Consider the following 12,681-nt stretch of genomic DNA (forward strand, 5'->3'; position numbering starts at 1 on the left):
GTGTGATCACCCTGAAAGATAGGAGTGCAAGAGAAATACCAGTCAGCTTCTGCCTTAGGGCATCAGTCAGCTGGGAGCCAGCAGCGCACAGCTGCACACACCCCAGGGTGCTGCACCTGGTATGCCAGGAGCTGCCTAACTCAGCAGGAAGGGGGCGAGTCACAGGTTTCCCCAAAAGATAAGTCTTTGAAGAATGCCTCATGCCAGCCAGGCAACTGCAGAGCTGGAGGGGAACAGCTGGCGTGTGCACAGGTGGACAGCACGTAGGTGTGTTGCAGAGAAGATGCCCGCTAGGAGGCAGAATGGCCAGTGGGAGATGGAGGTGGATGCCCTGGAGAAGAGCAAGAGGGACACATCTTGGCGTGAGATTGGAGGAAAGAAATAGGGGTGGTTGTGACTATATACTGATCTACAGAGGGGGCCGGTGAAAGACCAGGGATGAACATGTGCTCAGTTGATCAGTTAAGAGTGTCCTCTCAGCACTACACCTGGCTGATTCCAGGAACACAGCTGACCTTTCCTCAGCCACATTCCTGTCTTCCTCTTGCTCCAATCTCTCCATGGCTGAGAATAATAGCCTTTCAGTCCCAAAGCCCGAAAGGTCATCAGCAAATTCTAACTTCTCCCACCGGAGATGCCCCTGGGTGTATCCCACTTCCACCTGGTGGGGACAGGAGGGGCTGGGAGCCTCACCCACCGCCCTGACCTGCCCCGCTCAGGGGTGTCGGCTCTCCTTGTTCTGCCCCAGTGTGCTCTCCGTGGGGACCATTTTCTTCTCTTGCAGATCTGTCTCCTCAGTGTCCTCAGACTCTTCCCGAGAGGTGGGCAGTGAGTGAAGACGAGGACCAGGTCCAGGATGTGCTCGCGAGGTACTTACGATGAAATGATCGCCTCAGAGTAATCCAGGGGTCAGCAGTAGGAAACAGGACTGGCCATGGGTTGAGAACTGTTGAAGGTGGACAACGGGTTTCCATAAGACTCTTCTCTTGACTTTGGTTACAGTTTTCCATAATATTGAATAAGAAGGGGAAAAATAAAGTAGTATTTTGAAAATGTGAACTTAACAATAATATTTAATTCTTTCCAGTTAATGTAATAAATTATTTACAAAAATGGGGCAGTGCCTGTGGCTCAAAGGAGTAGGGTTCTGGTCCCATATACCGGAGGTGCTGGGTTCAAACTCGGCCCTGTCAAAAACTGCAAAAAGAAGCTCGATGCCGGTGGCTCAAGTGGCTAAGGCACCAGCCACATACACCTAAGGTGGCCGGTTCGAATCCAGCCCAGGCCCGCCAAACAACAATAATGGGTGCAACCAAAAAATAGCCGGGCATTGTGGTAGGTGCCTGTGGTCCCAGCTACTTGGGAGACAGAGGCAGGAGACTCGCTTGAGCCCAGGAGTTGGAAGTTGCTGTGAGTTGTGATGTCACAGCACTCTACCCAGGGGGACAGCTTGAGGCTCTGTCTCAAAAAAAAAAAAAAAAACTGCAAAAAGAAAAAAAATTATTTACAAAAACAAAACAAGAACTGTGTTATAGGCACATTCTTTTTCTCCTTCCCTCTCTCACCTCCAATTCCAGTCTTTAACCAGTGTTATCTGGTACTTCTCCCTGGTTTTATTTTATGTTTGTATGTATGTATGGTTATTATTATTTTTTTTTTGACAGAGCCTCAAGCTGCCCCCCTGGGTAGAGTGCCATGGCATCACAACTCACAGCAACCTCCAACTCCTGGGCTCAAGCGAGTCTCCTACCTCTGCCTCCCAAGTAGCTGGGACCACAGGTGCCTGCCACAACGCCGGCTATTTTTTGGTTGCAGCCATCATTGTTTGGCAGGCCCAGGCTGGATTTGAACCCACCACCTTAGGTGTACATGCCTGGTGCCTTAGCCACTTGAGCCATAGGTGCCGAGCCAGTGTATGTATGTTTTTAGTAGAGATATGGTCTCACTATGTTGTCCAGACTGGTCTGGAACTCCTGGGCTCAAGGGGTCCTCCCATCTTGGCCTCCCAAAGTGCCAGGATTACAGTGTGGGGATTACAGCATGAGCCACTGCCCAGCCTCACCTTGGTTTTAATTAGGGTTACCCTAAACTCCTTCTGTCTACGCAAGCTTCACAAAAAGGGTACTTTCCTTTACCTGTTACTCATCCCTAAGGGTAACCCTAGTGCAAGGAAATCACAATTTAAACCTAACTGAAACCTTCTCCTCCCCTAAACTCTTCTTTTCCACCACAGCTCTAACTTTGATGTGATGGGGGGTGCTGGTTGTCATGCTCCTTTTTAAATTACCCCCTTGGGCATCTCTAAGTTAAGGAATCCCTTTTTTTTTTTTTGGTGTTTGTTTTTATTTTTTTCACTTTAGCGCATTAATCTGTCAAGGAATCCTTTTCTGTTGAGCTTTATCATAGGTCTCTGATGTTTTGAAAAGACGTTTCTAGAGCCTGGCTCAGGGCCCCGCCCGTAGCACAGTGGCTATGGCAACAGCCACATAAACTGAAGGTGATGGGTTCGACCTTGGCCCAGGCCTGCTAATGACAACTACAACAAAAAGCCAGGCATTGTCAGGTGCCTGCGGTCCCAGCTACTTGGGAAACTGAGGCAAGAGAATCACTTAAGCCCAAGAGTTTGAGGTTGCTGTGAGCTGTGAGAAACAACACTCTACAGAGGGCAATATAGTGAGACTCTGTCTAAAAAAAAAGAAGTTTCTAGAGCCTGAAAAGATGCTTAACAACATTAAGCATGAAAAACACATTTCAAATATAAAAGATTATGTTCGGTTGAGACCACATTGTGATCGAGAAGCCTGAAGACAGAGTAACTTCATGAGACAAAAACTAAGAAACAAACTAGGCAGAACAGCAGATGATTTGGGTGGAGACTTTGCCCCCAGCTGGGGTGGGTAATTCACATCCAGCCTTCTAACTGTTCTTCCCTCCAGGCCTGTCCCATTTCATTCCTTTCTAATGGCTCCACATTATCTTCCAGATAAAACTCAAATTTCACTAAGGACAAGTAAGATTACTCATCTCCTGGGGGCTATGGCTCAGGCCTGTAATCCTAACACTCTGGGAAACCAAAGCAGGCATATTGCTTGAGCTAGGAGTTCAAGACCAGCCTGAGCAAGAGTGAGACTCCCCCTCATCTTCACTAAAAGTAGAAAAAATATTAGCTGGGCATTGTAATGGTTGCCTGTAGTCTCAGCTACTTGGGAGGCTGAGACAAGAGGATCACTTGAACCCAAGAGTTTGAGGTTGCTGTATGCTATGATGCTACGGTACTCCACCCAGGGGACAGAGTGAGATGCTGTCTCAAAAAAAAAAAGATTACTCATCTTCTGACTCTACCCTGTCTCCCAAGTGCTATCTCAATGTTTCTTTCTTCTTGGAAGCTTTCTTTGACTCCCCTAAATCAAACTGATTTCTCCATCGCTGTGCCCAAAAGGATCAGTATATACCCTTCATTCAGTCATTCATTTGAGACAGGGTCTCTATGTGTTGCCCAGGCCGGAGTCCCAGTGGCTTTTCTTAAGTTTGATCACTGCAACCTTGAACTCCAGGCCTCAAGCATCTAGGTCTACAATACCCTTATTGTTGCTTTGTCTGCTATAACTGCTTTGAGCTCAGTCTTGTCACCTTTGCGGTACCTGTACTTAGGACATAGAAGCTTTGGGGGGGGTGGGGAGGGCCAAGTGGAATCAATGACCCTGCAGATTTGTAGCAGCCCCAAATAAAGACAGCCAATTAAACCCTTAGGCTGGGAACAGAAAGGTAAATTTTCCTAACAGAAGAGAAATATTCTCCCTAGGAGCTATTGTATGGTCTCTAATAGTGATTTCTTAATTAATAATATAATAATGATGTGATTTATTTATCATATACTTTTATTGTGTGTTTACTAGGAGTCAGCCCTGTGTTAAACACTTTACCTGCATTACCCCATTTACTTTTTTTTTTTTTTTGAGACAGAGTCTCACTACGTTGCCCTGGGTAGAGTGCTGTAGTGTCACAGCTCACAGCAACCTCTAACTCTTGGGCTTAAGCGATTCTCTTGCCTCAGCCTCCCAAGTAACTACAGGTGCCCACCACAATGCCCAGCTATTTTTTGGTTGTAGTTGTCATTGTTGTTAGGCAGGCCTGGGCTGGATTTGAACCTGCCAGCTCTGGTGTATGTGGCTGGTGCCCTAGCTGCTGAGCTACAGGAACGGAGCCTACCTTTCCCTGTTTACATTTATCCTGAACTTTTATCCATTTATTTATATTTCCCCTTCTTCACTCCCCTGCATCTCAATTAAATCAGTTTAAGAATGTTGGCCTCTGGCCGGGAGTGGTGACTCACACTTATAATCCTAGCACTCTGGGAGGCCGGTGGATTGCCTGAGCTCATGAGTTCCAGACCAGCCTGAGCCAGAGCTAGAGTAAGACCCACCTCTCTAAAAAAAAATAGCTAGGCATTGTGTTATGCATCTATAGTCCCTGCTACTCAGAAGACTGAGGCAAGAGAATTGCTTGAGCCCAAGAGTTGGAGGTTGCTGTGAGCTGTGACAGTACAGCACTCTATCGAGAGCAACAAAAGTGAGACTCTGTCTCAAAAAAAAAAAAAAAAAGAATGTGGTCTCTGAAGCCCACTCAAACTAGCCAAAATCCTGCCTGGCTTAGAAGCCCAATTCTGCCTTTATTTATTTATTTATTTATTTTTGTAGAGACAGAGTCTCACTTTGTCGCCCTCAGTAGTGTGATGGCATCACACTGCTCACAGCAACCTCCAACTCCTGGGTTTAGACAATTCTCTTGCCTCAGCCTCCTGAGTAGCTGGGACTACAGGCTCCTGCCACAACATGGGCTATTTTTTGTTGCAGTTCAGCCGGGGTCAGGTTTGAATCCGGCGCCCTACCCACTGAGCCACAGGTGCTGTTTGTTTTTGTTTTTGTTTTGAGACAGAGTCTCACTGTTACCCTGAGTAGAATCCCCTGGTGTCATAGCTCACAGCAACCTCAAACTCTTGGGCTTAAGTGATCTTTGTGCCTCAGCCTCCCAGTTAGCTGGGACTATAGGCTCTTGCCACAATACCTGGCTATTTTTTCTGTTTTTTCGTAGAGACAGGGTCTCCATCTTGCTAAGCCTGGTCTCCAATTCCTGAGATCAAAAAATCCACCTACTCAGCCTCCCAAAGTGCTAGGATTATGGGAGTGAGCCACCACACCCGGCAACTCTGCCTTTTTTTAACTAACTTGGTTTAGTGGGACAAATTACTGCAGCTCTTCTGTCTTAGTCTCTACATCTGTATAATAAGTATGAGAATAGTAAATACTTTATGGAATTGTGAGGACTTAAAGAGTTCGTATATGTAGGGCGGCACCTGTGGCTCACAGGAGCAGGGCACTGGCCCCATATACCGAAGGTGGCGGGTTCAAACCCAGCCCCAGCCAAAAACTGCAAAAAAAAAAAAAAAGAGTTCTTATATGTTGAACTTCTAGAATAGCATCTAGCATATAGTAAAAGTTATATAACTGTTAGCTATTAGCATTATTATTTTAGGCTCGGCACCTGTAGCTCAGCGGCTAGAGTGCCAGCCACAGACATTGGAGCTGGAGGGTTCGAATCCAGCCCGGGCCTGCCAAACAACAATGATAACTGCAACCAAAAGATAGTCAGGTGTTGTGGCAGGCGCCTGTAGTCCCAGCTGCATGGGAGGCTGAGGCATGAGAATCTCTTAAACCCAGGAGTTGGAGGTTGCTGTGATGCCATGGTATTCTACCCAAGGCAACAGCTTGAGACTCTGTCTCAAAAAAAAAAACCATTATTATTATTATTTTAAAATAACCGAAATTACTAGTTTTGTGTGCATGCCTTTAAATATTGGTGATCTTTGGACTCTGAAGACTTTCTAATGGTCAGTGGGGCCCGGTGACTCATGCCTGCAGTCCTAACACTCTGGAAGGCTGAGGTAGGTCCTAGAGTGCTAGGAATGCCTGAGCTTAGGAATTTAAGACCAGCCTAAGCTTGAGACCCCATCTCTACTGAAAATAGAAAAACTAGCCAGGCGTTGTGGCAGATGCCTATAGTCCCAGCTGCTCCAGAGGCTGAGGCAAGAGGATCATTTGAACCCAATGAGCTATGATGTTACAGCACTCTACTCAGGAAGACAGACTGATTCCATCTCAAAAAAATAAAAAAAATTTTCTATAAGTCACTTAACTTTTTGCATATTTGCATATTGAATTGTGATAATTATTTGTTACCATAAACAATTCTATCTAATTGCTGTGTTTAGCATACTTTTTCTTTCTTTCTTTTTTTTTTTTGAGACAGAGTCTCACTATGTTCCCCTCATTAGAGTGCTATGGCATCGCAGCTCACAGCAACCTCAAACTCTTGGGCTTAAGGGATTCTCTTGCCTCAGTCTCCATTGTAGCTAGGATTACAGGTGCCTGCCACAACTAATAGCCTGCCCAGCTATTTTGTTGTTGTTATCATTGTTTAGCAGGCCCCAGGCTGGGTTCGAACCCACCAGCCCTGGGGTATGTGGCTGGTGCCCTAGCTGCTGAACTACAGGCACTGAGCCTAGCATCCTTTTTCTAAGGAATCTGACACAGTTCTCTCTTTAGAAAGTGATTACAAATCTATCTATACTAGCATGTAGAGAACATCTCCAAAGTTTAGTACTATTGAAAAAGAAAAGGTCTTTCTCTGCAAGGTTCGAGAAAAAAAGAAAGTTATATATAGATATATATCTATATATCACCATAATCTAGATAAGTAGAATTTTTAATTAAAAAGTAATACATCAATTTATAATTTTAAAATTTACTTATCTAGATTATGGTGTTGGACACACTGAAAATATACTAAAAAAATTCATTGTATACTTCATACAAGTGAATTTTATGGTATGCATATACACATGCACAGTATGTATACTATATCTCAATAAAATTGTTTTAAAAGCCCTATGTAAGGTTTTTTTTTTAAAACAAATGAACAGAAAAGGTCTAGAATAGAATACACAAAACTGGCTCAGCACCTGGAGCACAATGGTTATGGTGCCAGCCACATGCACCAAGGCTTACAGGTTCCAGCCTGGCCCGGGGCCAGCTAAACAACGACAACTGCAACAACAACAAAAATAGCTGGGTGCTGTGGTGGGCACCTGTAGTCCCAGCTACTTGGGAGACTGAGGCAAGAGAATCTCTTAAGCCCCAGAGTTTGAGGTTGCTGTGAGCTGTGATGCCACTGCACTCTACCGAGGGTGACAAAGTGAGACTTACTCTCAAAAAATAAATAAATAAATAAAAGGCTTGGCGCCTGTGACTCAAGCAGCTAAGGCGCCAGCCACGTACACCTGAGCTGGTGGGTTCAAATCCAGCTCAGGCCCACCAAACAAAAATAATGGCTACAACCAAAAAATAGCTGGGCGTTGTGGTGGGCATCTGTAGTCCAGCTACTTGGGAGGTGGAGGCAGGAGAATCGCTTGAGCCCAGGAGTTGGAGGTTGCTGTGAGCTGTGATGCCACAGCATTCTACCCAGGGCAACAACTTGAGGCTCTGTCTCAAAAAAAAAAGTTTATAAAAAATATAATACACACAATTGGTAACTGTTAATTATAAGGAAGGAACTGAAATGGGGGATGGACCTTAAGGAGAACAAGTTAAATTTTTTAATTCTGTGCACTTGTGTATCTGAATGTTTTCCAGTGAACGTATGTATTATTTGTATGTTTTTTGGGAGGGTATGTTTTGTTCAGTGCTGTAATCCTATCACTGAGATCAATGCCTTCATATAGCAGAGGCTCAATAAATATTTGTCAAATAAATAAATTAATTCTACCTTAAATGTAAAACAACAAATGGAGTACATAATAACTTCACTGGTTTATGTGTGGCTGACTCAAATCTTCTAATTTTTAAAATCCATTTCCAAAATAGATTTATGGAAATGATACTTTTCAGCAATTTGAGAACTATTCTTGGAGTACTCTGAATGGGTCCTGGCTTTAAAAAAATCCAAGTTCTGCATTTGATTTTTGGCTCCAAAATTTGGCTATGAAAGGAGTTTCCCCAGTAGATCTTTTAATCAATCTGCTATAAAGCATGTACGATAATTTTTTTCTTCTCTAATACAAGAAAACAAGGTGTTATAACTGAAGCACTATGTTCAGTCATGATTTGATCTGTATTTGGTATTGCCTTTACATTATCTGCCTGAAGTTTTTCTTTCTTTTTTTTTTTGTGTGTGAGACAGAGCCTCAAGCTGTTGCCCTGGGTACAGTGCAGTGGCATCACAGCTCGCAGCAACCTCTAACTCCTGGGCTTAAGCGATTCTCTTTCCTCAGCCCCCCAAGTAGCTGGGACTACAGGTGGCTGCCACAATGCCTGGCTATTTTTTTTTGGTTGTAGTTGTCATTGCTGTTTGGCAGGCCCGGGCTAGATTTGAACCCGCCAACTCTGGCATATGTGGCTGGTACCTTAGCCGCTTGAGCTACAGGCGCCGAGCCCTGAAGTTTTTCATAAACAATAATGAGAATAAGTCTACTGGTAGTTTGCAATCCAGATTAAAATCTGCATTTGGACGTTCCTTTTTTTTTTTTTTTTTTTTGAGACAGAGTCTTACTATGTCACCCTCGGTAGTGTGCTGTGGTGTCACAGCTCACAGCAACCTCAAACTCTTGGGCTCAAGCGATTTTCTTGCCTTAGCCTCCCAAGTAGCTGGGACTACAGGTGCCCACCACAATGCCCAGCTATTTTTTGTTGCAGTTGTCTTTGGTTAGCTGGTCTGGATCAAGTTCGAACCTGCCACCCTCGGTGTATAGTGGCTGGTGCTGTAACCACTGTGCTATGGGCACCAAGCCTGTATTTGGACATTCTTCTCCCTGATGTACTTGTATGTATGTTAAGGTAAATACTTGCTGATACAACACTTGTTGCTGACATAATGTAATAGTATCGTCTAGATTAGCTTTTAAATGTGGTTACTAATCACATGATGATTGTTTATAATACTGACATTTTTTATGTTTGCTGAAATGGAAGTTATTTGATATTTTTATTTAATGCATTTATAAATATGTAAAATAACATTTTTACATATTTAAGTGCACTTTGTTGCTCTTGGTAGAGTGCTGTGACATCACAGCTCACAGCAACCTCAGCTCTTGGACTTAGGTGATTCTCTTGCCTCAGCCTCCTGATTAGCTGGAACTACAGGCACCTGCCACAACACCCAGCTATTTGTTGTTGTTGCAGTTTGGCCGGAGCCAGGTTCGAACCTGCCACCCTTGGTATATAGGGCCAGCACCCTACTCACTGAGCCACAGGTGCTGCCCTTAAAATAAGATCTTGGTTTTAATCTTGTGTTTCTTCTAAAGCAGGGGTTCTTAAAACTTTTGGAGTCCACGAACCCCTTAAGGATCTGATGAATCCAAAGAACATTTGCATTGTATGAAAATATACACACTTGAGGTCGGTTTCAACTCTCAGGTTCACAATTCTTGTTCTAAATCATTCAAATGCATGGAGATAGATTGGTCCACACTGAAATCTACACGTGTATGTTTAACTTAAAAACATATAATTTGCCGGGCACAGTGGCCCACGCCTATAAACCCAGCACTCTGGGAGGCCGAGATAGGTGGATTGTCTGAACTCATGAGCTTAAGACCAGCCTGAGCCAGAGCAAGACTTCCTCTCTAAAAATAGCTGGGCATTATCGTGGGCACCTATAGTCCCAGCTACTTGGGAGGCTGAGGCAAGAGAATAGCTTGAGGCCAAGTGTTAGAGGTTGCTGTGAGCTATGATGCCACTGTACTTTACCAAGGGTGACAAAGTAAGACTCTGTCTCAAAAATATATATATATGTGTGTGTGTATTTTTCTTTTTCTTTCTTTCTTTTTTTTTTTTTTCTTTTTGGTGACAGAGTCTCACTCTGTTGCCCAGGCTAGCACACCATGGCCTCAGGATAGCTCACAGAACTTCTGGGTCCAAGCAGCAATCCTGCCTCAGCCTCCCAAGTAGCTGAGACTACAGCTGTCACCCACAATGCCCAGCTAATTTTTCTATTTTTAGTAGAGATGGCATCTCACTTTTGCTCAGGAGGGCCTTGAACTCCTGAGCTCAAGGGATCGTCCCACCTTGGCCTCCCAGAGAGTTAGGATTACAGGGATGAGCCACTTTGCCTGGCTGTGAATTCACTTTTATAACAACCTGCTCTTTCAAGAACTAACTCACTCCTGAATTAGTGAATTAGCTGATTCACTCCCTTGAGAACTCACTTTCAAGATAACAGCACTAATTCATTCATGACGGGTCAGCCTTCATGAGTCAATCGCCTATTTTTTTTTTTTGTAGAGACAGAGTCTCACTTTATAGCCCTCAATAGAGTGCTATGGCATCACAGCTCACAGCAAGCTCCAACTCCTGGGCTTAGATGATTCTCTTGCCTCAGCCTCCTGAGTAGCTGGGACTACAGTTGCCCACCACAATGCCCATCTGTTTTTTGTTGTTGCAGTTTGGCCAGGGGCCGGTTTGAACCCGCAACACTTGGTATATGGGGCTCACACCCTACCCACTGAGCCATAGGCACTGCCCCGAGTCAATCACCTTTTAAAGGCCCCACCTCTTCTTCTTCTTTTTTTTTTTTTTGAGACAGAGCCTCAAGCTGTCACCCTGGGTAGAGTGCTATGGCATCACAGCTCACAGCAACCTCCAACTCCTGGGCTCAAGCAATTCTCCTGCCTTAGCCTCCCAAGTAGCTGGGACTACAGCAGCCCAGCACAATGCCTGGCTATTTTTTGGTTGCAGCTGTCATTGTTGTATGGTGGGCCAGGCTGGATTCAAACCCACCAGCTCAGGTATATGTGGCTAGCACCTTAGCCGCTTGAGCCACAGGTGCCAAGCCAGGCCCCTCCTCTTAATACTGTTACATTGAAAGTTTCCAACTTTGGGGGGCACACCCAAACCATAGCACCAGGTCTGAAGTACTCATAAGGCGCTAGGATGATTGGCCAATAAGCTTCAGATTCACCTTAAACAAATGCCAGTAGCTTAGGACAGAGTTTAGTTTTGTTTAAGTGAATGGCAGTTTTCAGGATTCTTCAGTGCCATTACATAATAATTTAAAGGTGATGTAACTAATAGACTGGACTTTTTAAGATTTCTTTTTGGTCCTGTGATCCTAAGCCATCCAAACCCAGCAACTAATGGTTTATTAAAGAGGAAGAAGTAGTGTACAAATAGTGAAGTTTTGTTTCTCATATTTTTTGCTTCTGGGAGAACAAGAAAAGGGCACTGTGGCTTTTAAATGTGGTTTGGGGAATGCTTATGATAATGGAAAGATCAGTGTTGGGTCAGACTGTGAGGCTGCCTGAAAGACAACAGAGAGAAACTTGGTTTGAAAGAAGGAGAACTGGGGAAGGTCCTGAATCACGGTGGAGTGAGAGCTGCCATTTTTGAAAACTGATGATCCAGAGACTTTGTGGTGAAGAGACCCCGAACCAGACATCAGAGATTCACCAGGCCCGTTTTAGACCTGAGCACAGCTGTCATTTGATTTTAATTAGTGGGGAAAAGAAGGAGTTGGGTGATTTCTGACCCCTTCTTTAGGGCAAAGAATTTGTTCCTTTTCTAGATTTGTGGTATTTGGAGATCATTGGAATTGTATCCTACTCTACAACTGGACTTAGAGGGTGGGAGCAGAAGGGGAGGATAGAGTGAGTGACAAAAATCTTTCAGAAAAGGCAAACCCAGAAATCTCTCCCAGTGTGCCCCTTCCTCTCCAACCCTTCCTCTCCAGCCCTTCCCACTCCTGCTGGATCCCAAGGGCTCAAGGAAAAGGACATGAGAAGATAAATTCCAAAAGAAGACCACTGAATTTTTCTAACAGAAAGTCCTAATTGACCTTAGGATATACACATATTTTTGTAGGTTAGTGAAAATGGAGTGTGATGGATCCAAAAATGGAATCATTGTGGAGTAATCATTCGGGGTGTCCAGGTGCAGGTGAAGAAAGTGAGTAGGGTTGGTGCGGTGGTGTGGACAAACTGGTCTTCTGCAGTGGAGCATCCTGGGTGTAGCAAAAGCAAAGAGGAAAGAGCTAGCAGAAAGGGATGGGGGACAATTTGGGGAAAAGAAAAGATGGCCAAGGATCAAAGTATCTGCTTGTAATTAAGGGAAGGAAGGCTGAAGGCCAGGGAAGCGATGGTTTTCCTGTGTAGAGGAATATGAGGAATAATTGCCTGAGATCACAGGTTCAAGACCAGCCCAAGGGAAAGCCGGTCCTCGTCTCTAAAAATAGCCAGGCATTGTGGCAGGCATCACTCAACTCGGGAGGTTGAGGCAAAAGAATCACTTAAGCCCAAGAGTTTGAGGTTGCTGTGAGCTATGGTGCTAGGGCACTCTACTGAGAGCAACAAAGTGAGACTCTGTCGCAAAATAATAATAAATTTGTGGTAGTCGTGGTGGTCGTAGTGGTGGTGGTGGTGTGTGCACACATGCTTCAGGGCAGGGGTATTTTCTTTCTTTCCTTCCTTCCTTCCTTCCTTCCTGTCTGCCTTTCTTTCTTTTTTTTTTTTTTTTGAGACGGAGCCTCAAGCTATTCCCCCTGGGTAGAGTGCCATGGCATCACAGCTCACAACAACCTCCAACTCCTGGGCTCAAGCGAGTCTCCTGCCTCCGCCTCCCAAGTAGCTGGGAC

General features: G+C 44.6%; 1 pseudogene; it reads left to right on the plus strand.

Annotated features, from left to right (window-relative positions):
- The first annotated feature begins 316 nt into the window (after positions 1 to 316).
- LOC100955786 overlaps positions 317 to 12,681 on the plus strand; it is a 22,001-nt pseudogene continuing 9,636 nt past the window's right edge.

The sequence above is a fragment of the Otolemur garnettii genome, unplaced genomic scaffold (genome assembly GCF_000181295.1).
Source record: "Otolemur garnettii isolate 467f Iridium unplaced genomic scaffold, OtoGar3 scaffold00120, whole genome shotgun sequence".
NCBI classification, from domain to species: domain Eukaryota; kingdom Metazoa; phylum Chordata; class Mammalia; order Primates; family Galagidae; genus Otolemur; species Otolemur garnettii.